Below are 27,713 nucleotides of genomic sequence, written 5' to 3'. Positions count from 1 at the left end.
TTGGTGAGTCTTTGTGATGTAGTCTTTGTGTTTTAAAGGTGTGTTAAGTTTGTGATGATTGATTTGTTTATTTAGTTCACCTTGTTGTTGTCATTCTCTTGCTAACCTAAGCCTAACCCTCCTCTCCCTCACTCTCTCCCTCACAACAACCTCCTCTCCCTCACTCTCTCCCTCACAACAACCTCCTCTCCCTCACTCTCTCCCTCACAGACTAGATCACATCAATCGCACTAAACAGAGAATTCAGAACTCCTAAATAGTAGGGTCCCGGGGTCGAGCCTTTCCCTGTGTTGATCAAACGCCAACTCTCGGGGGGGACTATCTCGGGTTCCCCACTACCGGGTCTACTGCTGGGGGGACTATACAGGGTTCCCACACTACTGGGTCTACTGCTGGGGGTGGGGGGACTATACAGGGTTCCCACACTACCGGGTCTACTGAGAGGTAAACAAAAAAACCAGGAATGTGATATTTGTTGTTTTCGGGTCAAAGGAGACATGAAATTCTCGTAAAAAAGAGTAGGGATTTTTTTTTACGGAGTTTTTTTGTAAAGGATGTTGAGCTTGGAGTTATTGATAGAGGGAAAAATATCCAAATTGTATTGATATTTTAAGTGAATCTCAGTTTTTTTTTTCTATATTCTCTTAATTCTTATAAAAAGGAGTAGGTATATTGACTGCTAAACCGCTGCCTCGCCTCCTGGACACTACTGCAGGAAGTGTGTCATCTTGTGAGGCTTTTGGACTCAGCCTCAGTTCGCTCTGGGAGACGAAACAAAACAAAATCCTGGAATTTAAAATGGCCAAGAGTTAAGCCGAGTGGAAGGTTGAACTGTTGGGTGGGTGGTAGTGTACCGTCAGCGCCTGGTGGTACGCCGTCACCGTTTCACAGGGCGGAGTGTTTGAGCGGCGTCTGGGGAGGAAATTACTTTGGAAATAAAATTCTTGTACGTGAAGAAAAGTTTGTCAAGTGTTGTAAGTAGATTCTGTAAAGTAATATAAGTAGATTCTGTAAAGTTTTATGAACAGTGAACATTTTGTAAAGTATTATAAGTAGATTCTGTAAAGTAATATAAGTAGATTCTGTAAAGTATTATAAGTAGAATTTTGAAAAGTCTAATAAATAATGATTTTTTTTCGGTATATAAGTAAGGAAAATGTTGTAAAGTATAAGTAATAAGACTATGCTGCGTTAGTCTTATACCCCCCCCTATGATGCCCCTGTGGAGGTATGTCAGTCAGTCAGTCTCTTTCTTCCCCTGCCAGTGACAGTCCGAGGGAATCAAGTCTTCAGATGGATGTATGTTTAGTAAAGATCGGAGAACCGTGAGTCAGTTTAGTCAGTGTTGAGTCACTTCAGTCAGTGTTGAGTCAGTGTTGAGTCACTTCAGTCAGTGTTGAGTCAGTGTTGAGTCACTTCAGTCAGTGTTGAGTCAGTTTAGTCAGTGTTGAGTCACTTCAGTCAGTGTTGAGTCAGTTTAGTCAGTGGTCTACTGAGTGAGTAAGTGGCGTGGTTAGGTTAGGTTAGGTTAGGTTAGGTTAGGCACAACGGTTCAGGTAGGAGTCAACTGGCAGGTTCTAATTAGCAGAGTAGAGCTGGTTTACCTGGCTTAATGGCGAGTGTCTCTAGTCTGTGGTAATAGTCTGGCTTAGTGTGTGTGTGTGTGTGTGTGATAACCTAACCTAACCTAACCACTAATACAGAGATGAAATACCTCTGAGATCTTAGGGAAATATTACTGAACTCAAACATTTCAATTACCACAACACTCCGTCTCTTGGGCCAATAATCACCTGAAGTCCTGTTAATTAACTAGAGCAAACAGGTATTGATCTATAATTCTATATATACCTGAAAGTTTATATAGATGAAGAATGTATATAATAATTTGATCTAATCTCGTCTTATAATAATTGAAGTATAAATTAACATCAGATATAAAATAATATATAAATAACTCTATCCAAACTATTTTATAATACGGAATATATCATCTACATAATTTCTCTATATATATTTGCATTAATATGTAGTTTAATATATAGGTAATGAATGAATTTGCATATATTACCTTTGCGTGAAATAATGGGGGAAAAAAAGGTGTAATATCTTGGTTTGTTTTATTCACGTCAGATAGAATTCTCGTGTTTGTGTAATATTTATCTGGTAATATAACTTTTTTTTAATATAATTCAACACTGGTATTAGTTATAGAGGAAATATTATAGAAGGAAGGTTGGGTGAGGGTGGAGGGAGGTGGAGAGGGGTGGGGTAAAGGTCAAAGGTCAACACGTCACTGAGCAACGTTTGTAAACATTGACCCATAGGAAACGTTTATTTGATGGTACAGTTCCCTTTCCTATAGCCTGTTAGTGTATTCTTAAATGTTTCCTCCCGTCATATTTCACCTGTCACTCACCTGTCCGTCATTACTGTCTCTTGTTATACACACCTGTCACCCATTACTTATCAGCCGTCAGCCATTTCTCTTCTTCATCATTTAGTCATTTGTTCTCTCTCTTTCTCCGCCTTCCCTTTACCCGTCCTTCCCCTTACCTCCCCTCCGCCTTCCTCCTCCCCCCCTCGCCCTTCCCCCTCCCCCCTCCCCCCCTCCGTCCTTCCCCTCTTCCTCCTTTCCTGTACTCGTGATGTTATTACAATCCATGAACCTAGTTGACCCACACACACACACACACACACACACACACATTAATGCCTTTTTTTAAATGTGATGACAGATCTAAAACAAATTGAGATCTGATGTGTGTGTACCTGGGTTGTAGGGGAGGAAGGTCATTGATATCTAGGGTCACCTAACCATACCTGGGTCGTTTAGGATCACCTGAAGATTAGACACCTTAGCTTATTTCACCTGTTGATTAAACCCTCTAATACTACCTGTGGGGTCAGGTTAGGTTAGCGTTGGGATGGCTCATACAGTTACCATTAGTACCTGTATACACCTGTTCAATTACCCCTCAGGTCCTCTAAACACTTGTATAATATAAGGGGGGGACAGGCTGCCCTCAGGTGCTGTCGACACCAATTGAACTCTCGGGCAGGTGTGGAGAAGGTCAGAGCCACCTGAGTCAAGACAATCACAGCCTCGAGTATAATGTGTGGCGTGTGAGGTTAGGTTAGGGTGAGAGAGAGAGAGAGAGAGAGAGAGAGAGAGAGAGAGAGAGAGAGAGAGAGATACACACACAGAGATTGATTGATTGAAGTCCACTGACCTATAAGATTGTTGATTAATGTTTGTCTGTAAGTATGTACTGTATATATGCAGGTCTAAGTACACGTAAACATGTACGTATGTGTGTTTATTTGCGTGTGTTTGTGTGCGTTTTTCTCCATCAACAACAATAATATTAGGCGGTATTATTTACTAACTGGTCACCCCCCACCCCCTGCCTCGCTAGTCTCCACCCCTAACAAAATTTTATCGCTGGTGCCCCCCCAAGGAAGCCGCAGCAAGCCTTTAATAACCTAAGTGAATTATTTTTAAATGACAAGCCTAAAGACGTCATTATGGTTCATTTGGTATTTATTAACATTGTGTGTGTGTGTGTGTGTTTTAGTGCCAGAAACAAGTGCCGAGTTAACAATGGTGCCAAATGGTGCCACAAAACCGGTGTTGAGGTGCAGCAGACTGGTCAGGCGTCCAGTGTAGTGAACGGAGAGTGCCAGAGTCAATCAGGTTTGGTGAGGGGGTGAGGGCCACCTGAGGCTGTAAGCTGAGTGCCACGACCATCTGGCACTACACAGGAGCACCTTGAGGGGATGCCAGCCGCTGTTGGGTGTCAGGAGCAGCTGGCACCATTGGCTTAGTGTCAGGTGTCACAACAGTTGGCACCACAAGTTAACGTACACGGTGGGCCCTCACTGCCACCAACAAGCTAAAGTGACCTCGCTTGACCTCCCTTCTCTCAACTCATGACCTCGCTTGACCTCCCTTCTCTCAACTCGTGACCTCGCTTGACCTTCCTTCTCTCAACTCGTGGCCTCGCTTGACCTCCCTTCTCTCAACTCGTGACCTCGCTTGACCTCCCTTCTCTCAACTCGTGACCTCGCTTGACCTTCCTTCCCACAAGTGATCGTCACCTTGAGCCTTACACACACCACAGGAGGAGACTGAGGTGAAAAATGGTCGAATAATCCTCTTGGTGTTGGTGAGGGTGATAGTGGTGGTGGGGAGGGTGATAGTGGTGGTGGTGGTGAGGGAGACAGGTAGAGAAGTATATTGATAAGTGAGAGGGAGGTGAGGGGACTAGCTGCTCCCCTTCCCTCCCTCCTCTCCTTCCCTCCCTCCTCTCCTTCCCTCCGTCCATCTCCCTCTGCCTCCCTCCCCCCTCCCTCCCATTTCTCTACCTCTTTCCTTGTACCCTCCTTCCTCCTCCTTCTCCATTCTCCTCCTTCTCTCCATCCTCCTCCTCTCTTCCCCCTCTCCCCTCCACCACCCCTCCCCACCTCCTCTCCCCCACCCCCCTCCCCTCTCCCCCCACCTCTCTCCCCTCATCTCCCCTCCCCCACCTCATCTCCCCCTCTCCAACACCCCAAAACTCACTAATAATTACTCCTCCTAATCGCCCCTAATTAGTTTTAATGAGTCTCTCTGCTACAGTAATTAAATTAAAAGCTGGTGATCGACGGTAAAGAAACGCCCCATTAAATAATTAGGGATTAATTAGTCCACCTGAGAAAGGTAAAGGAAGTTTCTAATGCACCTTGATGCCTTGATTACTCTCTCTCTCTCTCTCTCTCTCTCTCTCTCTCTCTCTCTCTCCTTCTCTCTCTCTCTCTCTCTCTCTCCAACCTACTACAGTATACTCGCCATATTGTTTGTTTACACCTCAGTTAACTATTTTTGGTCATCATGTTTATCTCTCGTCTTTATTTATTTTCCCATTATTCTGACTTTATCTTTCGTCCGGGTGATTTATTACGAGTCTGTGAGGAAGGTTTGGTCACATATATTGACTTGATTTATGATTTACAATATATTTTAGTGTATTATTTTACATTTGATTTACAATATATTTCTCATTATTCTCTATTTTTAGCGCATGTTATGTGATTTGCTTCTAGCTTAACCCCAGTGATACCTTCCCAGCAACCCCACCCCCCGTGATACCTTCCCCAGCTTAAAATCCCCAGCATAAAAGTCCCCACCTGACCGCCTTCTCAGCTCACAGTATAATCGTACCTGGCGTAATGTTAAGCGCAGGTGTGTTGGTCGGTTATAATTAGCTTGTTACGTATCACTCCTTTATGAGATGACAGGTGAGCGTGGCAGTGAAGTGATGAGGTGACTCTGGTAATTACTGTCTACCTGTGGTGTGTGTGTGTGTGTGTGTGTGTGTGTGTGTGTGATGTCATTATTTTGATACAGTTAACAGATCATTAGACTAATATCCCTCATTTTATTTTAATATATATTCCTACAGTATACAATTAGTGTGATTTGTTTTAGTAATGAGTTTGTTGTTGTTGATGTATAAATGAACACAGGTTATTTATTTATTTAATTATTTATTACGGTCAACAGCTTACAGTATTTAATTTTTCGTGGGAGTTTCATTTTTTCAACCCAAGCCAAGCCAACCAACACCACACCAAAGCCAACCAACAAGCCACCCAAGCCAAGCCAACCCAACCCAACCCAACCAAAGCCAAGCCAACCCAACCCAACCCAAGCCAACACCTGTGCAAACTCTCCCTCTTCTCATTTATTGTTATAGACGTATACCTGTGTACCCACTTCACTTAACTTAGTGATATTCTACTACTCGTTGTTGGGTCTTCATGAGAGAGAGAGAGAGAGAGAGAGAGAGAGAGTTTTGTAAAGCTTGGTGACTTGTACCTATTTTTATCATTCTTGGCTTTGAGTAAAAAATAGGGAAGGTAGTTGACAATTGAATACGATTTTTATTGTTCGTTTTCAAGTCATTTACCTATTTTCTGTATAATTCTTAGCTTAAAGTAAAAAAATAGGGAGGATAATTGTACTAATCATATTTTCTTACCAATTTAATACAATTTCAAATGTTTGTTTTATGTCAATTACCAATTTTGTGTTTTTTTTAATAATTCTTTCCTTTAGGTAAAAAAAATTGGTATACCAGTTACAGTTTCCTATTTAATACCATTTCTACTAATATGTATCCACGTCATTAACCTATTTCATGTTTGTATGATTTTTATTTACCTGTATTTCATAATGAGAGGTTAATTAATCTCACCTGGTTGTCTCTTCTCACCTGTACACAGAGCCCTTCGACACGGCTTCCTGGATGCTGGTAGCGTTGGTGGCCATACAGGTAGCAGCCGTCTCTATCTTCCTCTTTGAGTGGTTGAGTCCTTCTGGCTACAATATGAAGGTGAGGTTGAGTACTTGTTTACATTGAGTACCTGTTTACATTGAGTACTTGTTTACATTGAGTACTTGTTTACATTGAGTACCTGTTTACATTGAGTACCTGTTTACATTGAGTACCTGTTTACATTGAGTGCCTGTTTACATTGAGTACTTGTTTACATTGAGTACTTGTTTACATTGAGTACCTGTTTACATTGAGTACCTGTTTACATTGAGTACCTGTTTACATTGAGTACCTGTTTACATTGAGTACTTGTTTACATTGAGTACTTGTTTACATTGAGTACCTGTTTACATTGATACCCGTGTTTTTTTTAGTCGTCGTTTTGATTCAGTCATCTTCTTCGTGTTGACTCTACACTCATTGCCTCCTCTTCTTCCCTCTTCTCCTCCTCCTCTTCTTACTTCGCCTCTTCCCTCGAGTATATGGTGAAAGTGATTCTTCTTTACACTCTACCTTGGTCACACACTCTCCCACACACACACACACTCACTCACTCTCCCACACTCACACACACACACACACACCTCACCGGCAGTACAGAAAGTCATACGTGTTTCTTATCTGGTACAGCGTCAAGGGGGGGAGGGCCTTGTATAGAAGTGAAGATATGTTAAGTGAATAGTGTATAGTAATTAAGTGAGACAGATTTGTAAGTGAAAAGTGTATGTACAATATTATTAAACCTTCATACAAATAAATCAACTACTTATTTAAGATGTAAAATATGAATACAAATTTATGAAGAGAAAAAAATTTGACTAATATTTTTTCGAATTTTGTTATGATCTGGTCAGAGGCCGTACATGTGAAGAGTTAGTTTGAGCTTTAATAACTTTACCATAGACGTGAATATTGGTGTAGTGTTGGGGTGAAAGAGTACTGTAAGTGGTCCTTGATTGAGGTGTGAAGCGGCCCTCAAAGGATTCTGGAGGTATAGTCATTTTTTGGAGGGGTGGGAGAGGGGGATGGGAGGTGGTGTAGGAGGGGGGTGAGGGATATTTCCTTTGGGGAGGAGAGGGAAGGGAGAGGATATTTCCGTTTAGGTGAGAGGAATGGGAAGTGAGTGGGGGCGGGGGGAAATTTTGAACGAAACCTAACGAGTCCTACAGGTGTTAAAAAGGTGTAATACAGGTGTTTCCAAAGATGTGTTACAGGTGTTTCCAAAGATGTGTTACAGGTGTTTCCAAAGATGTGTTACAGGTGTTTCCAAAGATGTGTTACAGGTGTTGTCTCTCGTGTGTTTACAGATGCAGGCGCCCAACAACCACCGGTTTTCGCTCTTCAGGACACTGTGGATGGTGTGGGCAATACTGTTCCAGGCTGCTGTTAATGTCGACTGTCCTAGGGGCTGGGCACTGCCAGGTACTGGAGAGAGAGAGAGAGAGAGAGAGAGAGAGAGAGAGAGAGAGAGAGAGATATTGAATACCTTTTGGCCTTAGTTCAGGTTCGTGCCTCAGTTTCTTTGTCAATTTTGTTCTACCTGTGATGAATTTCCCCACTTCCCACTTCACCACACACACACACACACACACACACCATCACACCATCACCAGGTCACCACTATCCCCTTGTCCCCGTGAATCGTGTCTCCATATATTACTAAGGGACCTGATTCACTGTGGGAGTTGGCGGAGATGACCTCAGAAACTGTCAACAAAGAGATGGAACTAAACGTAGGAATCTGTAAATTGAAACGTAAATGTGTAAGTTATTCTGTAAATTGAAACGTAAATGTGTAAATTATTCTGTAAATTGAAACGTAAATCTGGAAATTAAAACTTGAAGGTTAGGTTAAGATAGATTAGTTTGTTATGTTGAGTTAGTTTAGATTAAGTTAAGTCAGGTTAAATGAGGTGAAGTTAGCGTTGATTAATCTTCAATGTACAAGAAGCCGGGTTGTTTAATCTTGAGGTTAGGTTAAGTTAAGCTGGATTAGGTTAAGTTAGGTTAAGTTTAGTTAGTTTAGGTTAAATAAGGTTAGATTAGCGTTAGGTCAGGTTAAGTTAGGTTAGATTAGCGTTAAATTGGTTAATCTTGAGGTGCAATAAGCTAGGTTGTTTAATCTTCAGGTGATCGGGTTAATTTTATCATCAGTGTAGTGAGATTAAGGGTAATTATAACACAGGTCAACAGGGGGGGGGAGGGTGATTAGTGGTGGCTTACCTCACCTTACCTGTCTATGTTAACACCTGCCTTATCTCTCCCTGACACCACACTCACCCCCCCCCTGACACCTGCCACACCTAACTCGCCCTAATCTTACCCACCAGGTGTGTTTGTAAGGTCTATCTATCTATCTATCTATCTATCTATCTATCACCAGGTTCATGGGCAACGTGTGGGCTATGTTCGCCCTCATCTTCCTCGCCATCTACACCGCCAACCTCGCCGCCTTCATGATAACCCGGGAGGAGTTCTACGACCTCTCTGGCATTGAGGACAAGAGGGTGAGTCCTGGAGGGGGAGGGAGGTTCTAGTTAGGGATAAAGATTCTCTCTCTCTCTCTCTCTCTCTCTCTCTCTCTCTCTCTCTCTCTCCACTCATAAAGACCATAAGGCCTTAATATAGGGAGACGGTCTTGATCAGGGAGACCGAGCCTTTCTAAACTGGATTACTGAACCTCGGCACATCTACTGAGAGAGAGAGAGAGAGAGAGAGAGAGAGAGAGAGAGAGAGAGAGAGATGTCCCTCTTCAGGTCTTTCAGCTGTGTACAATCATCAAGCTCTCAAATAATCTTATTCAGTTCTTTAGCCACTTGTACTCACTTAAGACTCAAGGTACTCGTAGATCCCATACTTGTACTCAATTCATTACCACGTGTCTACTTATATAACTATACCACCCACTTGTACTCAATGAAGACTCAAGGTACTCGTTAGATTCTATACTTTTACTCAATTCCTTAAGATACATCCACTTCTATAACTCAACCACTCATTTGTACTCAATTTTATACGATTACCTGTACTATCCTACCTGACATTTACCTTCGTGGTGGTCATTCCTCACACAGCTCCAGAACCCGACGACGATGAAGCCACCGTTCAAGTTCGCGACGACCCTCCATGGGAACACAGACGTCCTCATGAAGAAGTCTTTCCCGGTGATGCACGCGTATATGAGACAGTTCAACCAGAGTAGTCCTATTGAGGGCATCAAGGCCGTTAAGAAGGGGTAATGTATCGCTCGTGTTTGTGTTCATTTTCATGCTTGATTGTGTGTGTTTTAAGTGATTGTGTTCTTGTTTGTGTTTCTTTTGTGTTTCTGTGTCTTTTTTTTTGTGTTTGTTTTGAGTCAGAAGTGAAGGAGGACCTCTCGTAGGGGGCCTTTATATACTGTAGGAGCGTCAGTGGTGAAGAGGACTTGTGTGGTTGTATAGGGTCTTTCTACCTCATTCCTCCTCCACACACACACACACACACACACACATACACACACACACACACACACACACACACACACACACACACACACACACACACTATCACCGTTACTACAACATTCACACCACCTCCTCCCCCACCCCTCCCCCTCCCCCCCTCCCTGTAGTTAAGGTTGGGGGTGACCAGTGACGATGTTGTGGTACCGTTGTATATACGTGTATGAATTTACATATGAATATTCAAATAAAATCGCTGGGATAATGGAAACTGGAGAGCCGAGCCTTCCACTCTATGTATTTAAATTCACGTGTAGCTTTATATGCATACATGTATACATATAATACATGTATATACTGGCCTCTTTCCTCGACCTGGATCTCTAGTTTGGATACCCATTAAGTAGAGGTCACGGGAGGTCAGGGTCAAGGGAGGTCAGGTGGCGGGTCTCTGGGTTACTCTAGTGTGTACCTCCTCCTCCTCCATTATTTCCTCTTCCTAATCTCCATCTCTTCTTCTCATCCCTCCTCCTCCTCTTTCTTCTTCTCATCCTCTCCTCCTCCTCTTTCTTCTTCTCATCCTCTCCTCCTCCTCTTTCTTCTTCCCATCCCTCCTCCTCTACCTACACACACCCAAGGCTCTCCAATATGGCTGCCTCACATCCTTGGCCATAAAATATTCCTCAAATGATAAGTTTGGTCTTTACATGAATAATGAGAACCATCTACTTTGCAACACAAATTATATCGAATATTCATTAATGATTCTCAGCGACGGGGGATGAAGACAGGCGTAGGTTAGTCTGGCGGAAGTTCGTCTGGCGTAGGTTTCAAAAGGTGGGGGTGAAATTATAAACATGATTGGATGTGTGGAATGCCCAGGCTGTTGTACACCTTAAATGAACGTCACTATAGGCAGAGAGGAAAGTTCATCTGGCTGCGTTAGTTTCCGTAAATTTCTCATATAGGGTAGAGGTGAACGCCAGGCGATGTTGATTGCTCGTGCTGGCGTTGGTCTCATAGTACAGCAGCTGGAGTAATGAGTCCAGGAGAACCGTCACTGGTGATCAACCTGGCGGGGTGATATTGTCTCTCTCTCTCTCTCTCTAGGGTATGGGGTGGGGTGGTCTTCATAGCTCGACCTTTGGGCTAGCCACACGCCTCACCCACACCCCTCACCCACACCCCTCACCCACACACCCCTCACCCACACCCCCACTAACTGATGGACCGAAGAGTCAACTTGAATATAATTAATTAAAGATGCTGCTTCTATCATCGCCTTCCGTTTTCATCTCAGTAGACGTCTTACCCAACCCACCCCAACCCACCAAAACCCACTCCCAACCCAAACCCAACCCAACCCACCACAACCCACCCCAACCCACCAAAACCCACTCCCACCCCAACCCACCACAACCCACCACAACACCACAACCCACCCTGACCCACCTGTTACGATCCACTGTGTCCCCCTGTGGTTCATTGTTGTTCATTTGTTTATTGCGGTTAAATTTCCATATAACGGATTTCTTGCTCCGTGTGTGTGTGTTAGATGGGTGGTTTCATATCTAATGGACCCTCGATATAACGGACTTTCATCTCTATATAGTCCGTTATAGAGTTTTCACATTATATCAAACTTAACCTAATAATTTCCTCACCGATAGAGACTTTATTATGATGTGTCTGTCTGTCTGTCTGTCTGTCTGTCTGTCTCTCTGTCTGTCTGTCTGTCTGTCTGTCTGTCTGTCTGTCTGTCTCTCTGTCTGTCTGTCTGTCTGTTAACCTTCTCATTTCCGTAACATGACGCAGAAACAGACCAATAGCTAAGAAGATATACAGGTACTTCACCTTTAGGGAGAGGAAGGTCAACATCGATTCTGGGATCAGTGAGGTCAAAGGTCAAGGTCATTAATGTGCCTTAACCCTAACTTGAGTAACTTAGCCCTTAAGTAACCTGGTCTTTAAGGTAGATGAGGGTTAGCATTGTTTTGAGGGACACTTGAGGGGTAGTCATGGCTGTTTGTAGTATTGTAATTATTATTTACATCATTTGTTGGTTCTTGCCCGTGATATTTCTACCCCCAGACACTGTTATATTTCTACCCCCAGACATTGTTATAATCCTACCCCCAGACACTGTTAAAATCCTACCCCCAGACACTGTTAAAATCCTACCCCCAGACACTGTTAAAATCCTACCCCCAGACACTGTTAAAATCCTACCCCCAGACATTGTTAAAATCCTACCCCCAGACACTGTTAAAATCCTACTCCCAGACACTGTTAAAATCCTACTCCCAGACACTGTTAAAATCCTACCCCCAGACATTGTTATATTTCTACCCCCAGAACCCATGATATCCTCACTTCCTGGTCCATGATATATGTACCCCCCTGACCTATTCTGTTTGGTTCATCTGTTCCATAATATATCTACCCTCTGATCCGTGAAAAACATACCGTCAGGCCCATGATATTTCCACCCCCCGACCCGTGACATCTCTTCCTCTTGATATGTGATATTTCCACTACTGACTGTGATATATCTACCTCCTTTTGGTCCGTGATAAATATACCCCTGACCCGTGATATATCTACCCTCTTCGGCCCGTGATATATATACCCCTGACCCGTGATATATATACCCCTGACCCGTGATATATCTACCCTCTTCGGCCCGTGATATATATACCCCTGACCCGTGATAAATATACCCCTGACCCGTGATATGTGGGCACCTCGTGCCACAGAAGTTGGACGCCTTCCTGTACGACGCGACGGTGATGGAGTACCTGGTGGGTCAGGACGATGAGTGCAAGCTACTGACGGTGGGGTCCTGGTACTCTCACTGGCTATGGCGTCGCCTTCGCCAGGAAATCCAAGTACCTGGAGATGTTTAACGAGCAGATCATGAAATACCGAGAGAATGGTGAGTTGTCAGGGTTAACGAGAGGTTGTTAACTCAGGTGATTAACGAGAGCTTCAATAACTCAGGTGATTAACGAGAGCTTCAATAACTCGGGTAATTAACGAATATGAATCACAGGATGAACACAGTGTCTTATCCATGAGTGACTCCTTAGGCCATAGTCGTCACCCTGTACACACTCCGTCTCTACCCACTAACTTACCTGTCCTTTATCTACCATGTGTACCTAAAAATATTACCTTTCCTATCTTTCACTGTAAGTTACTCCCTCTCCCTCCCTCCCTCCCTCCTCCCTCCTCCTCCCTCCCTCCTCCCTCACCTCTCACCCTCCTCACGCCACATCTCACCCGTCTCTTCCTCCCTGGCAGGTGACCTGGAGAGGATCGCCAGGTTCTGGTTCACTGGCGCCTGTAAACCCAACAAGCAACACAAGTCGTCCAGTAAACCTCTGGCGCTGGAGCAGTTCATGTCCACCTTCCTCCTGCTGGGGTGTGGCATCCTGCTGGCGCTCCTCCTGCTGGGGCTGGAGCATCTCTACTTCAAGTACTTCCGTCAGTACGTCGCCAGGTCTGAGAGGGGCAACTGCTGTTCTCTGCTGAGTATGGTGAGTGACTGTCTCCTGCTGAGTATGGTGAGTGACTGTCTCCTGCTGAGTATGGTGAGTGACTGTCTCCTGCTGAGTATGGTGAGTGGCCGTCTCCTGCTGAGTATGGTGAGTGACCGTCTCCTGCTGAGTATGGTGAGTGACCGTCTCCTGCTGAGTATGGTGAGTGACCGTCTCCCCTGAGTATGGTGAGTGACTGTCTCCTGCTGAGTATGGTGAGTGACTGTCTCCTGCTGAGTATGGTGAGTGACTGTCTCCTGCTGAGTATGGTGAGTGACCGTCTCCTGCTGAGTATGGTGAGTGATCGTCTCCTGCTGAGTATGGTGAGTGACCGTCTCCTGCTGAGTATGGTGAGTGACCGTCTCCTGCTGAGTATGGTGAGTGACCGTCTCCTGCTGAGTATCATGACTTTCTGCCCGATTCCCTAGATATCTGGCCATATATCGTGGCCAAACACGGGAGGGCCTAGACGACTGAGCCTGGCCATTTGTTTTGGTTTCAGGTGGAAGTACCAACTGTTGTGGCCAGGTAGATAGGGTGGCTAGCTGTTGAGGCCACACACAAGACAGGGTGGCCAGCGGTTGAGGCCACAGACAGACGAAATGGCCAACTATTGTATCCAGACAAAATGTAGCAGCAGACAGACACACAGACAGACACACAGACAGACACACACACACACAGGCTGACAACTGTGTGTACTGGTCACGACACACCTCTCTGCTCCGTCCACCCAACAACCACCACCACATGTTATTTTTCCCCCAGTACAGACGAGGGAGTGTTGTTATGTTAGCGATCATCCTGGGAGAACATCAATCAGGAGGAGGAGATGAGGAGATGCCACTGGGAATTAAAATCGAATCGGAATTAGGGAGAATTTTTTGATGGTGTATTGGAGAGTTGTGAGGCAGTTCCAGACGAGAGGTGGGTCAATTGGTGACGTGTGAGTGTACTGGCGGAGGGAGGTAGGGTAAGGGAGTTTTGTTTTTACTGAGTTATGGCGTCTTGGGTGCTGGTGTTGTGGTAGTGGTGGTGTTGTGGTAGTGGTAGTACCTTGAACCATTAAACCACCACTCCTGTTGACCTTTCTTTAACAGAGACATTGACCTTAGCATTAAACTGAACCAAGAAATGAATTAAACCATTAACCTCTTGAACACCTTATATTATTATGATGTCTTGTAACAGTTATTCCTTTAATGTTCTTCCTCTGTTTATCATCTTTTCCTCTCTCACTCCTTCTTTGGTCAGTCCCACCCCCACCCCTTCATTTCCAGGCGATAACTTCATGTTGACCTCAATAGATTTCCTTCAATTTCAGATCATATTTGACTTTGTGTGTGTGTGTGTGTGTGTGTGTGTGTTGATGGTTGTAGTGTTGGTGGTGGTAGTAGTAGTAGTGGTGGTGGTAGTAGTGTAGTAGTGAAGGGTCGTTGTGGTACTAGTAGTGAAGGGTCGTTCTCGTGTGGACTTCTGTTTCCGGAGGCTTTACGATAACGACTCTCACCTGATTTTGTTTTACCATTGGATCAACTGTGTCCCGGCATAACATGATCTAACCCAACCTATCCCAACCTAACCTAACCCCCAGGTAGCGTTAGGGACGATAATTAATTCAGGGTTGACTTTGTCTTCTTGTGAGAGGGAGGGATAGGCTAGGAGGGACGGCTTATGCTGAAGGATAGTGGATGGTGGGGAGTCCTTTGTTGACCAGAGGAGGACGGACATGCCAACTTTAAAAAGAGATTGAGAGGAGGAGGAAGAGGGGGAGGAAGAGGAAGAGGAGGAGGAGGAGGAGGAAGAGGAGGAAGAGGAGGAGGAAGAGGAGGAGGAAGGTAGAACAAGAGGGAGCGTTTCATCTCGAAGGATCAAAAAAAGGACACACACACACACACACACACACACACACACACACAGGTTGTTGTTGTTGTGCTGGGGGTCAGACCTTCCAATCTCGTCTCGTTACCACCTCTCTCTCTCTCTCTCTCTCTCTCCCTCATTTCATCAGCCTGTGTTCATCACCTCATCCACCCTGTCTGACATTAATCCCCCCTTACCCTCCCTCCCTCCCTCTCTTCTTCCCTCCCTGATGGCCGTTTACTGATCATTTGACCTTTGACCTCCGCCGTGACCTGTCGTACTGGAGGAACTAAGGATTTTCCAGGCTTGGGTCGTTGTTATGTGGTGTCAGGTCATCCGGACATTGGCCAGCAACCTTCTTCTCCCCCTCCCCCTCTGCTCTTCTCCCTCCCCCCTGTCTCCCTTTCTCCCCCCGTTCTCCCCTCCCTCCCCTGTTCCCCTTTCTCCCTCCCCTTGATTAAATTCTGCTGTGGGTGATTACTTGTTCTCCCCCTGAGGATAGTGTGTCAGGGGAATTTGGGGGAGAGAGTAGGAGGGGAGGGAGAGGAGGGGAGAGAGTAGGGAGGGGGAGAGGGGAGAGAGTAGGGAGGGGGGAGGGAGTAGGGAGGGGAGAGAGTAGGAGGGGGGTGAGAGTAGGGAGGGGAGGGAGTAGGAGGGGGAGAGAGTAGGAGGGTGAGAGTAGGGAGGGGAGAATGGGATAGTCCCTTTCTTCTCCCCCTCTTCCCTCTCCCAATTTCCCTCAATTTCTCCCCCGGCTTCAAAAATCGGTGTGCCTGTTTTTTCTGGTCACACGAGATAGGGGAGTGAAGGGGTGGGGAGTAGAGAGAGAGGGAGGGAGGAGGGAGGTGAGGGAGGGAGGGAGGGAGGGAGGGAGGGAGGGAGGAGTGAGTGAGTTACTGTCTATGCATTCAAGAAAGAGATATTCACACTTTAAAAACCATTCAAGATGAGGCAATTCTCCTCATCTCCCTCACCTCTCTCCTCACCTCCCTCACTCTCCCCTCACCTTCCCCCTCACCTTCCCTCACCTCCCCCTCACCTCCCCTCACCTCTCCCCCTCACCCCCCTCTCTAACCTCTACAGTTGCGTGTGTCTCCGCCCTTCCCTGGCCCTACGAGGAGGGGGGCCCGGCCATCCTTCCCAAGTATTTTGATGGCGGAGGAAAGTTTATTTGTTCTCCTCTCCTATTTTCCTCATTTCCCTACCTCCTCTTCCGTGTGTGTGTGTGTGTGTGTGCACCCTCACAACAGTAGTGGCCTCACAACAGTAGTGGCCTCAACAGTAGTGGCCTCAACAGTAGTGGCCTCAACAGTAGTGGCCTCAACAGTAGTGGCCTCACAACAGCAGTGTGGCCTCAACAGCAGTGGCCTCACAACAGTAGTGGCCCCAACAGTAGTGTAGTGGCCTCGCAACACTAGTGGCCTCACAACAGTAGTGGCCTCGCAACAGTAGTGGCCTCACAATGTGTTCAGATATGTTGGCCTCGCGTAAAGCAATTTGCTGTGAGTTAATGACTTCATGAAACGGCATTGTTGCATGGTGGTGGTGGAGTATGGTGGAGTGTTGGAGTATGGTGGTGGTGGAGTGTTGGAGTATGGTGGTGGTGGAGTATGGTGGAATGTTGGAGTATGGTGGAGTGTTGGAGTATGGTGGAGTGTTGGCGGTGGAGTATGGTGGAGTAGATGAACGTAACTATGAGATCGTAACTACAGATGAACGAACATGTGTGTGTGTGTGTGCAATTAACGTTCCTTAAATGAGCATAAAACTTAACCAATAATAATCAAGATGGTGTCTAAACTATCCTGTGACTCTACCAACCACTCCCAGGACTCATAACTGCTCCATCATGGCGTCAGGAGTGTGCGGAGACTCTACCTTAACACGATGGGTGGATATTGCGGGTTGTAGTCTGTTGTAGTTCTCTGGGGGAGGATTTTGGGTGTGGTAGTGAAGCGGATTTGTGGATTGAGATGTTGTTGTTGTTGTTGTTTTTGATGTGGCGTTTAAAGTCCCCCCGTGAGAGGATTTGATTCTCTAGTGAGGCTGTCATGTGCAGTCCTCCTCCCCCCTCCCCCTCCCCCCTCCCCCTCTCTCTCCCTCCCTCCCTCCCTTCCTTCCTTCCTTCCTTCCTTCCTTCCTTCCCTTCCCTTCCTTCCTTCCTTCCCTCCCTTCTTCCCTCCCTCTTTCTCCCCTCCTCCCTCCCTCCCATCCTTCCATAGTTACCACTGCTTCCATCATCACCACACACACACACACACACACACACACACACACACACACACACACACACACACACACACACACACACACACACACACACACACACACACACACACACACACACACACACACACACACACACACACACACACACACACACACACACACACACACACACACCCCTCATCTCATATTCTCCCCAAAATGTTGCTTTTTGTGTTGTGTTATGTTTTACCAGAAGTGAAACAAATGTGTCAGGTTTGTAACTTTTTCTTGATTCTCGGTAATTAAATTTCTGACTCGTCAAGCTTTTACTTGTGTGATTTTCAACAATTTTCTAAAGTGTGGTTGAGAGTGGGAGAGAGAGAGAGGGAGGAAGGGGAGTGGAGGAGAGAAAATAAGGAGAGGAAGGAGGAAAGGAGGGGGGGGAGAAGAGTCTTGTCTCAACCTGGGTGTCCTGCATACTTAAGTGTGTGTGTGTGTGTGTGTGTGTGTGTGTGTGTGTGTGTGTGTGTGTGTGTGTGTGTGTGTGTCTTTCAGCACTTCTTTGTCACGTGTCTCCTCCTCCTCCTCCTCCTCCTCCTCCTTCCCTCCTCCTCCTCCTCCTCTCTCATCTCCTCTTAAAGACTGTTGTAATTCTCACCTATTTCCTCTCCCCTGTCTGAGGTAGAAGTAAATCTGTCTACTTTACCTGTCCAGCGTGTCGGCAAGGTAGCTGTCTGGGGGGGGGTAGACAGCCTAGGAATGACCCCTCGAAGATGCTTATGCTTGCTGTTTCTTGCTGTCAGTGAGGTCATCTAGTATTGACAGCCACTTAGAGAACATTTATTACTGTCACTTTCTGTCTTGTTGTTTGTCGTCTTATTGACAGCCGAGGAGAGGTGTTGCCTTCAGTACTGTCAGGTGAAGGAGGCGTTGTGATTTGATGGCTGTCTGTAGCTATCAGGAGTGAGAATTGATACGGCTGTCTGTCGTTTCCCAGGTGGTATTGACAGCCTCTGAGTGAAACCCTTCAGAGCTGTAGTGATTGCTGTCGCTGTCAGTTAGGTGATGACAGCTTCAGGCAATGGTTCACTCGGGTTCTCTGTTGCTGTCAGGTAGTAGTATTAATAACCTTTTCCTTCTCTAACTGGTACCATTCCTCTTCCCTCCCTCCCCTCTTCCTCCCCCCTCCCCTCCTCCTTCCCCCCCTCCCCTCCTCCTTCCCCCCCTCTACTCCCTCCCTCCCCCCATCTCACTACCTGTTGGGGTCAATTTACCGCACTTGGTATTGACAGCAGGTGATAGAGTGAGTTAGTTTGAAGCTGTTATTGATCAGCTTGTCTGTAGGAGGGGGGCGTCTGGGGAGGCTTGGTACTCACCCTCGGGGATTTTTTCTTTTGATGTGACGGTCTTTCATCTCGATCTACTACTACTACTACTACTACTACTACTACTACTACTACTACTACTACTACTACTACTACTACTACTACTACTATATCTAGGTAAACATTGAATCTTTTCAGGCAGAGTAACCAGCCAATACGTTCATCTCTCTCCTCTTCCCCCCTTTCCTCCCCATTTCTCTCTCTCCCCATTTCTATCCCTTCCCGTTTCTCTCCTCCTTCCATCCATGGGTCGTGGGTCTTTTTTGTAATAATAATAATAATAATAGTAATACGTTTCTCTCCCATTGACCTTGTGATCATTTACCTGTGACCTGTATCTATATACCTGAGACCTGTGACCATTTACTTGTGACCTGTAACTATATACCTGTGACCTGTGACCAGTGACCTGTGGCCCAGCACATAAATACCCCAAATAATTTAACCCGTTTGTACAGGTACGTGTTAATTAGAGGTATAAAACAAACACTTTTACATACACTCGTGACTAGAATAACCTAACTCTTCAATTATGTTGGACATAATATTACCTCACAGACAGCCGCTTAGCCTATCACCCAAAGCTGTCACCCAGAACTGTCTCCCAAAGCTATCACCTAAAGCTGTCACCCAAAGCTATAACCCAAAAGTGTCACCCAAAGCTATCACCTAAAGCTGTCACCCGAAGCTGTCACCCAAAGTTATTACCCAAAGCTGTCACCCGAAGCTGTCACCCAAAGCTATAACCCAAAACTGTCACCCAAAGCTATCACCTAAAGCTGTCACCCAAAGCTATAACCCAAAACTGTCACCCAAAGCTATCACCTAAAGCTGTCACCCGAAGCTGTTACCCAGAACTGTCACCCAGAACTGTCACCCAAAGCTGTTACCCAGAGTTAACGAGTAGGGATATGTAGATTAAATTGTAACTCGTGTCTAATAGTTTAATGTTACTTGAAGCTCAACTAAAATATTATGACGTGAAGATTAACCACCCCAGCTTATTACACCTGATGATTTAAATACCTTAATCCTACCTGATGGGGGGTTAGGTTAGGTGTGTGTCTGATCAAGGTACTTCACTGTGACGAAATATTGGCCTTTAGCTGACGAAGGGACAGACAGAGACAGACAGACAGAGAAAGAGAGACAGAGAGAGACAGTAGAGGGAGGCGTCTCGGCTTCTTTACGTGACAAAAACTTTATATAGAAAATAACTGTAAAGTACAAGTTTTTTCAGTTGACGAAAATGGTAAGAGTTCCCTGGGGCGTGACCATTTTACTCCTCCTCCTTCCTTCCTTCCTTCCTTCCTTCCTTCCTTCCTTCCTTCCTTCCTTCCTTCCTTCCTTCCTTCCTTCCTTCCTTCCTTCCACCTTTCCTTCACCATAAAGTATGTACTGGTGTCGCACTTCTCGTCTAAATAAATTACCTACATGCTTCGCCGCCCTGATATAATTGCTCTCGCCTCCTGCTCTTCCTCCTACCTCCTCCTCTTCCTCCTACCTCCTCCTCTTCCTCCTACCTCCTTTACCTCCTCCTCTTACCTCGTTTACCTCCTCATACCTCCTCTTCCTCACACCTAAGTCCCATTTATTTATTTATTTTTGAAGTTGGGAGACCAGCGTCGAATTAGTTATAGTCTCCCCTGGTAGCGAAAGAAAGAAAACGTTTCAAGCTTCTAATTTTCTATTCCTTTAACGGGTGACCATCCTAGCGTAGTTAATATGTCGTACGTGTGTAATGTATCATAAACTCGCCTACCAATTCCTCCTTTGATGAGTTGGTGTACTAAATTTTTGAATAACATTAAAAAAAATATACGTGAGTCCTGGTTTTAATTACTCTGATAGCTTTAGTACTCAGTGTCGATATTAGTTTGGACTTGCACTTGCCCCCTTCCGTGAGTACAATGTCACCGTACTCAGGGATCTGCTATCGGACTCATGGAATTAAAGTATTGAATATTTATCTTATTCAGTAGGTTAAATAACTCTAGGGGCTATTATCGTACTCTAGAGGCTACCTACTCAATAGTCCACCTGACCACCACTACCACCACCATCTGACACCATTACCACCACTACCGGACTACTACCACCACCACCTGACACCGTTACCACCACTACCACCACTACCTGACACCACTATCACCACCTTTTCCTGTTCATATCCTCAACGTTCATGGGAATAAAATTTCTGGCATCACTGAAACCAATAATTAATTCAAGTTCTTTTTTTTTAACTTCCACTCGACGCTTCATTCTATTCTGACGTCTATTTTTATCACGTGTTGTACAGTGTGTGTGTGTGTGTGTGTGTGTGTGTGTGTGTGTGTGTGTGTGTGTGTGTGTGTGTGTGTGTGTGTGTGTGTATGTGTGTGTGTGTGTGTGTGTGTCCTATTGATGAGCGATGATTAAGGCACATTTTTCTACACTCTGGCTAGTCTTTACACGCTATAAGTGTAAGATATTCGGAATTATGAGTAAAACACACGAGTTTCCCCTCAATCGATGTCGTTCTCTCTCTCTTTTTCTCTCTCTCTCCATAGTTTAACTCCGATACTTCACACAACTCATCACTCACCCAGAACATTAATAATAACTCTATTAACAAAGTCTTTATCAATTATTTTATTGTTTTTGTCATCTGTTACCAACCAGTCAGTAGTTAGGCTCGTGTTGTGGTCTTCAGACTTTGGGCACAGTACAGTACCAGTCTTTTAATGGTCGGTCTATATTCTGTAAGACGCACAGAAGATAATAATATTTATAATTAAAACCCAAATGACTGTTATAGCCATCCTGTTAAGATGTGATTATGTAGTTAAGTCAACATTACAAGGTGGTTAATCATGTTAAATCTAATTATGTTTTTTTTTCTTCATCCTATCTTACAAAATTTTGTCATTTATTCTCAATCTGATCATCTAACCTAACCTAACCCAACAACCTATCTCATTTTTGTGTGGTCTTGCAGAGTATGGGCAAGTCTTTGAGCTTCCGAGGGGCGGTGTTAGAGGCCCAGGATGTGCTAAGGACCCACCGGTGTCAGGACCCGCTCTGCGACACCCATCTATGGAAGGTGAAACATGAGCTCGATATGGCCCGTCTACGGATACAGCATCTGGAGAAACAGCTCGTCAACCATGGCCTCAGACCTCCTAGGAAGTGAGTCTCTGTCTGTCTGTCTGTCTCAGCCTAATCACTATGACGTTGCCAATTTGGGTAAGTTTAATCCAAGATATAAGCGTGTTAGTGTGTGTGTGTGTGTATACGAGACTGTGTATTCCTGCACGTGCATTAGTGTATGGCGTATGTCTGTATGTATCTGTGTACGTATATATATATATGTATGTGTAGTTTTATACATGTGAGCGTAAATAAACATGTAGTACAGGGAGAGAGGAGAGGAGGGGGGGTGGTAAGGGATGAGGGCGCATGAATACGTGTTCGTGCAGGATGTTTCACCCCTGGAGTACGACGGCAAATTGTCTTCTCATGAAAGGACTCGAGAGAGACATTTGGTTCTCCCAGATCTTGAGAGAATAGTAAGAATTAAAGGTTAAAAAAACATAGACAAATATTTATTGTTATTTTTTTTTTTGGTGTTGTGGAGTATTGTGGGTATGAGAGTGTATATGAGGGTCTTACTGTTTACTGAAGGGATTTATATGGAAGAAAATTAACGACTTTGTGTGTTAAGTGATGGCATTTAGTGTATTGTAGTTTTGTGTATGTCCACCTTTAATTAACTAACAAAGGTAATCCCAGCATACTAGAATATACCCCGTTATACCAGGCAGAATATACCAACAGGCTATATCACCGTCATATCCAGACCAAATACAATATACCAATAGGATATACCACCGCTATACCAGGCAGAATATACTACAGTGTCGACACAGACTCTCCAGGTGGGGGGGATGAACACCTGAGACAGTGGGGGAGCAGCTCAGGTAATTAACGGTGATGGTGACCGTGACTCTGCATAGCTCAGGTGTGATGAACCAGGTGTGTTGTTTATTTTTTTAATTATCATTTTGTCTCGTTCTTCTTGATCTTTTTCTTCTTCTTCTTCCACATCCTCTTCCTTTTTCTTCCTCTTCTACTTCTTCCACTCTTCCATCTACTACTCCTCTTCTTTCATCATCTCTCTCCTTCTTCCTCCTCTTCCTCCTTCTATTCCTCTCTTTTATCTTTCTTATGTATTCTTCCCTGTTTTTCTTCTCTCTCCCCTTCCCCATCTTTTATTCATCTCTCCTCTTGTCTTTCTTTACACCTCCCGTTGCTTCTCGTTTTCTCTCCTTCTCCTCCTCTCCCCCTCCTCCTCAGATGTGAATGAATATGATGACGGTTTTTTCACTGTGTATCTCGAGGCTGTCATGTGCACCTCAGGGTTCTCATGTGTACCAAGTGACTGTCATGTACACCTCGGGATTGTCATGTGTACCAAGTGACTGTCATGTGCACCAGTCCATGCAATATACTCAACAAACAAGAAAAATATGTTGAGTATTGCACCTGCCTGATGCACACCTGTTGCAACCTTTATACACGAAGGGAAATAAATGAAATAAGTTGCACGCCTCACCTTGCATCTTGTTGCAGACGAGACATGTACAGTACCTCTCTTGCAACACCTGAACGAAGATGAAAAATTAAGTAATGTGTAGCTTGTTGCATGTATGTTGTTCATGTCATGGATAGTGTGTTGCAGCCTGGTGAACCGTAGCTGCTGGTGTGGGTGGCAGCAGCAGGAGTGGGTGGCAGCTGGTGTGGGTGGCAGCAGCAGGAGGGGGGTGGCAGCAGCAGGAGGTGGTAGCAGGTGTGGGTGGCAGCAGCAGGTGGGCAGCAGGTGTGTGGGTGGCAGCAGGAGTGGTGGCAGCAGGTGTGGGTGGCAGTGGGTGGGTAGCAGGCAGCAGTGGCAGGTGGGTGGCAGCAGCGGGTGGTAGCAGCAGGTGTGTGGGTGGCAGCAGCAGGTGGGTGGCAGCTGGTGTGGGTGGCATCTCCCCTTCATCCTCGTCAGCCGAAAAAAAAATGAGAGGAATTGGAGGAGACAGTTTCCCCTCAAGTGTGAGCTTTGACGCGTGAAGCCACTTGAGTGCTCTCCCTCGCTCAAGTGGTGACGGTGATCCTAACATGAGTGATGGAGGGCTGAGAGGGAGGGAAGTGGAGGGTCAGGAAGGTGGTGGAGGGAGGTGGAGGGCTGATGGGGGGGGGAGTGTAGGGCTGAGAGAGAGGGGTGTGGAGGGAGGAGGACTCAGGAGTTAAGAGTGTATGGAGGAAGTGTGGAGGACCAGGTAATCCCTCTACAGCCTGAAGGAGGGAGAGACACAGTGGCAGAGACTCAGGATTACATCGATCTCTCGCCTACAGTTCCTGGTCTTCAGAGTATCGCCTTATTTACCTTACTGCTCTTCGCTATATACCCCCTCCCCCCTCTCATGTTTTGTCTTATTAGTAATAATAGCGGTAATGATTCTAGTGAAACTCCTATCTACCTGTCTACTTTTATTCACTAAACTCTACTACTACTACTACTACTATAATAATAATAATAATAATGCACTGTTATTGCTGGTGTACTAATACTCTGTACCTGCTTTATCTATATACATGCTGAACTGTGTTTAGCATGTATATAGAGAGTGCAGGTATACAATTCAATATATATATATATATATATTATATATATATATATATATATATATATATATATATATATATATATATATATATATATATATATATATATATATATAGACAATGCAGGTATATAACATGCATACACCTTGCAAGTTACACGAACACTCGGGAGGAACACACAAGCTTCTCGTCCACCAACACCTCTATCTCCCAGAACTGACACTTTCAATTTGTTCTTTCCGACACCACAGTTCCTTCTCCCTGTACTCTACCCTACCATACAATACTACGTCTAATAATTTAAAACGTCTTGCTTCTGTTGTCATTAATCTTAGACATGGAGACGTCTTGATGAATACATTAAATAACAACACTTCTCACATCTCATCAGGGAATGTTTATATGTTAAAAACTAGCCCCTGACGACAGCCTTTAATGATATGTTTATCTGTAGGGAGCCCTCAACCGTGTCTGCCCCTGGGGACTTCATGAAGCCCAGGGATATGACGCGCAACCACGTCACTACCAACGAGCCAATCAGAGGCCCCCTTCTGGCTGCCAGGTTTGTGTCCCACCATTTTGGCACATAAATTACCTCGAGTCTTACATTATTACATTTATCTTCTTTAACAATTACATAGAAAGTTAGTCTCAAGATCTATGTAAAAACTATACCAAACTATTTAATATTTTGCTTCTATACAATACAAATAGCCACAGAGTTATAAGGTACAGTAATGCCCTCCCTGGCTCCTAGAGAATCAGTACTGACGTTAAGGGGGGGGGGGAAGGTTTTGGTTCACTGGTGTATAAAATATTGTTCTAAAATGATTAACTTGATCTTGTTGCAGCAGTGGATGGCGGTACCGTAGGCGAGAGGTGGCAGAGCTGGAGACGGTGCTCTGAGATACACCTCTTCCTGGTGGTACACAGTCATGTTATCACCTGGAGACAGCGGTGTGAGGTGACTTACTTCCTGATTCTACACAGTCATGTCATCTTCAGGAGACTCACCTAGCAAATGATGGAAGTGTCAAGCCCTCACCTGGAAAATGATGGAAGTGTCAAGCCCTCACCTGGAAAATGATGGAAGTGTCAAGCCCTCACCTGGCAAATGATGGAAGTGTCAAGCCCTCACCTGGCAAATGATGGAAGTGTCAAGCCCTCACCTGGCAAATGATGGAAGTGTCAAGCCCTCACCTGGCAAATGATGGAAGTGTCAAGCCCTCACCTGTTTGCAGACATATGTAATAGTCCCTCAGAATGGACATACACTCACGTACACTCTATGGACAAGTTAAACCACAGAAACAACGCCTCCAATAGATTTAGAAGATTAATACCCATCTGAACCTGTGATCGCAGAGGTACACATCACTCAAGACAATGCCGCCACTCCCTGACATAGTTTCTGGGAGATGGTAGTGTTGAAAATTCAATTAAACTTGTAAATAGGTCTTTTGACACTAAGATGACTGTATTGTTTTTTTTTAATAAGGATATTTAATACTCTGCCACTGTTATAAGCTTCATAGTGCTGTATGTATTGGCAGGTAATTGTGAGCCTTGTTCTTGAGATTCTCTTGGTGGTTCTGATACCTGGTATGTGTCTGTGTGGACTTTGAAACCGATAGGAAACTGACGACTCATTGGCAGAGAAAAAACTGTAACTGAAAATCAATTACCAGTATCGTATATATGGTATTTCTGTACAGTACAGTATTATAAAATGGTGGAATCTTTTATTACATGACTTGAGAAAGAGACCATTACAGTAGAAGTTATATTTTCATAGTGTAAGATGGTGCTACGATGAACAGTGTCACTCTTAACACATTGATTTACTTCTTATAGGAATTATTCTTTCACCTGAGTCAACCTTCTATAGTCTAGCTGCAGCACCAGTCTAGTGCAGGTAAAGTGGTTTACCTGGTAATATTAAAGAAGTAATGTACAACAGGAGGTGAGGTTGTATATATGGAACACATTTACTAGCCAACAATAAATAGCTTTCATATTACTATAGAAATATAACATGAAGTTTTTCTATGACTGTGTGTGTGAATTTTTGTATGTCAGAACTTGAAGTCACAACCATTGTAGATTTTTAATTGACTCAAGACAGATCAAGCATGATAAAAAGTTCAGTATGAAAAAGGTTCAGGTTTATGTGATAATTATGAATTTACTTCAACTTCTAAGGTGTAATTACTTTTATCAACTGTGTATTTCTGTAAAGATAATCTCTTGTGAAGTCTGGACGCATCTTTGGCTTTAAGGATTATTCCATTGACTCTGTCTATGAAAATATTGGAGTGTAAACAGCGTTGGAACATGATTAGGTCTGATGCTCCTTACTTTCATTGATGTTAAGAAAGCATTGTAAAATTTACTGTCATATCAATGTATTATCTATAGACGTTAAGCATGAAGAATGTACAGTCACTCAAAAAACTATCTCTACCGGGGTGATCGATGAATTCCATAATGAACACCGTGCCTCCTGTTGTCTCGGTAGGGTTGTCAAAATCTTTCGTTCGTTGTGCCAGATTTTTTCAACACAATTTGGTATTGATATTTTTTTGAGTGACTGAACAGTATTAAAGAAAGATTGTTGTATTCCTCAGTGCATGGCAAAGGTTGAAGACTGTAAAGGTTAATAGAATGTAAATTTTAATAACTTCAGTCAGAGATTTATTATAGGATAAGGTTCAGTTGTTTTTTAAAAGCTCTAGGTGATCCTCTAAAAGTAATTATTATTATTATTGTCAAGAATTTTATTGTAATTTGCCTTTTTTAATAACTTGACCAAATTGCCAAAAGAGTATTATAAAAAATATATATAAACACATAACGGTATTTGCAAAACTCTTCCATTTCAATACTAATACTGTTCATCATTTTATCTATTTACATATATTTTTTATTCTTTCTTAAACAATTAACTCAACTTTCAACTTGTAATCTTTAATCTTTCCACTAGTCTATCAATTCTTCTCCATATATGATGTATAATTTCCACCTCAATACCAAGTACTAATGTATACTGTTATGTGGAGGTTAGTCCGTTATGTGGAGGTTAGTCCGTTATGTGAAGGTTAGTCCGTTATGTAGAGGTTAGTCCGTTATGTGGAGGTTAGTCCGTTATGTGGAGGTTAGTCCGTTATGTGGAGGTTAGTCCGTTATGTGGAGGTTAGTCCGTTATGTGGAGGTTAGTCCGTTATGTGGAGGTTAGTCCGTTATGTGAAGGTTAGTCCGTTATGTGGAGGTTTCGTTATGCGTCGATATACCAACTGTCCGTCGCAAACA

General features: G+C 44.3%; 1 pseudogene; it reads left to right on the top strand.

Annotated features, from left to right (window-relative positions):
- LOC121854223 overlaps positions 1–27,713 on the top strand; it is a 108,667-nt pseudogene extending 80,954 nt beyond the window's left edge.

Source organism: Homarus americanus, unplaced genomic scaffold (assembly GCF_018991925.1).
Source record: "Homarus americanus isolate GMGI-L3 unplaced genomic scaffold, GMGI_Hamer_2.0 scaffold13284, whole genome shotgun sequence".
NCBI classification, from domain to species: Eukaryota; Metazoa; Arthropoda; class Malacostraca; order Decapoda; family Nephropidae; genus Homarus; species Homarus americanus.
This window is presented reverse-complemented; position numbering and strand designations above follow the sequence as displayed.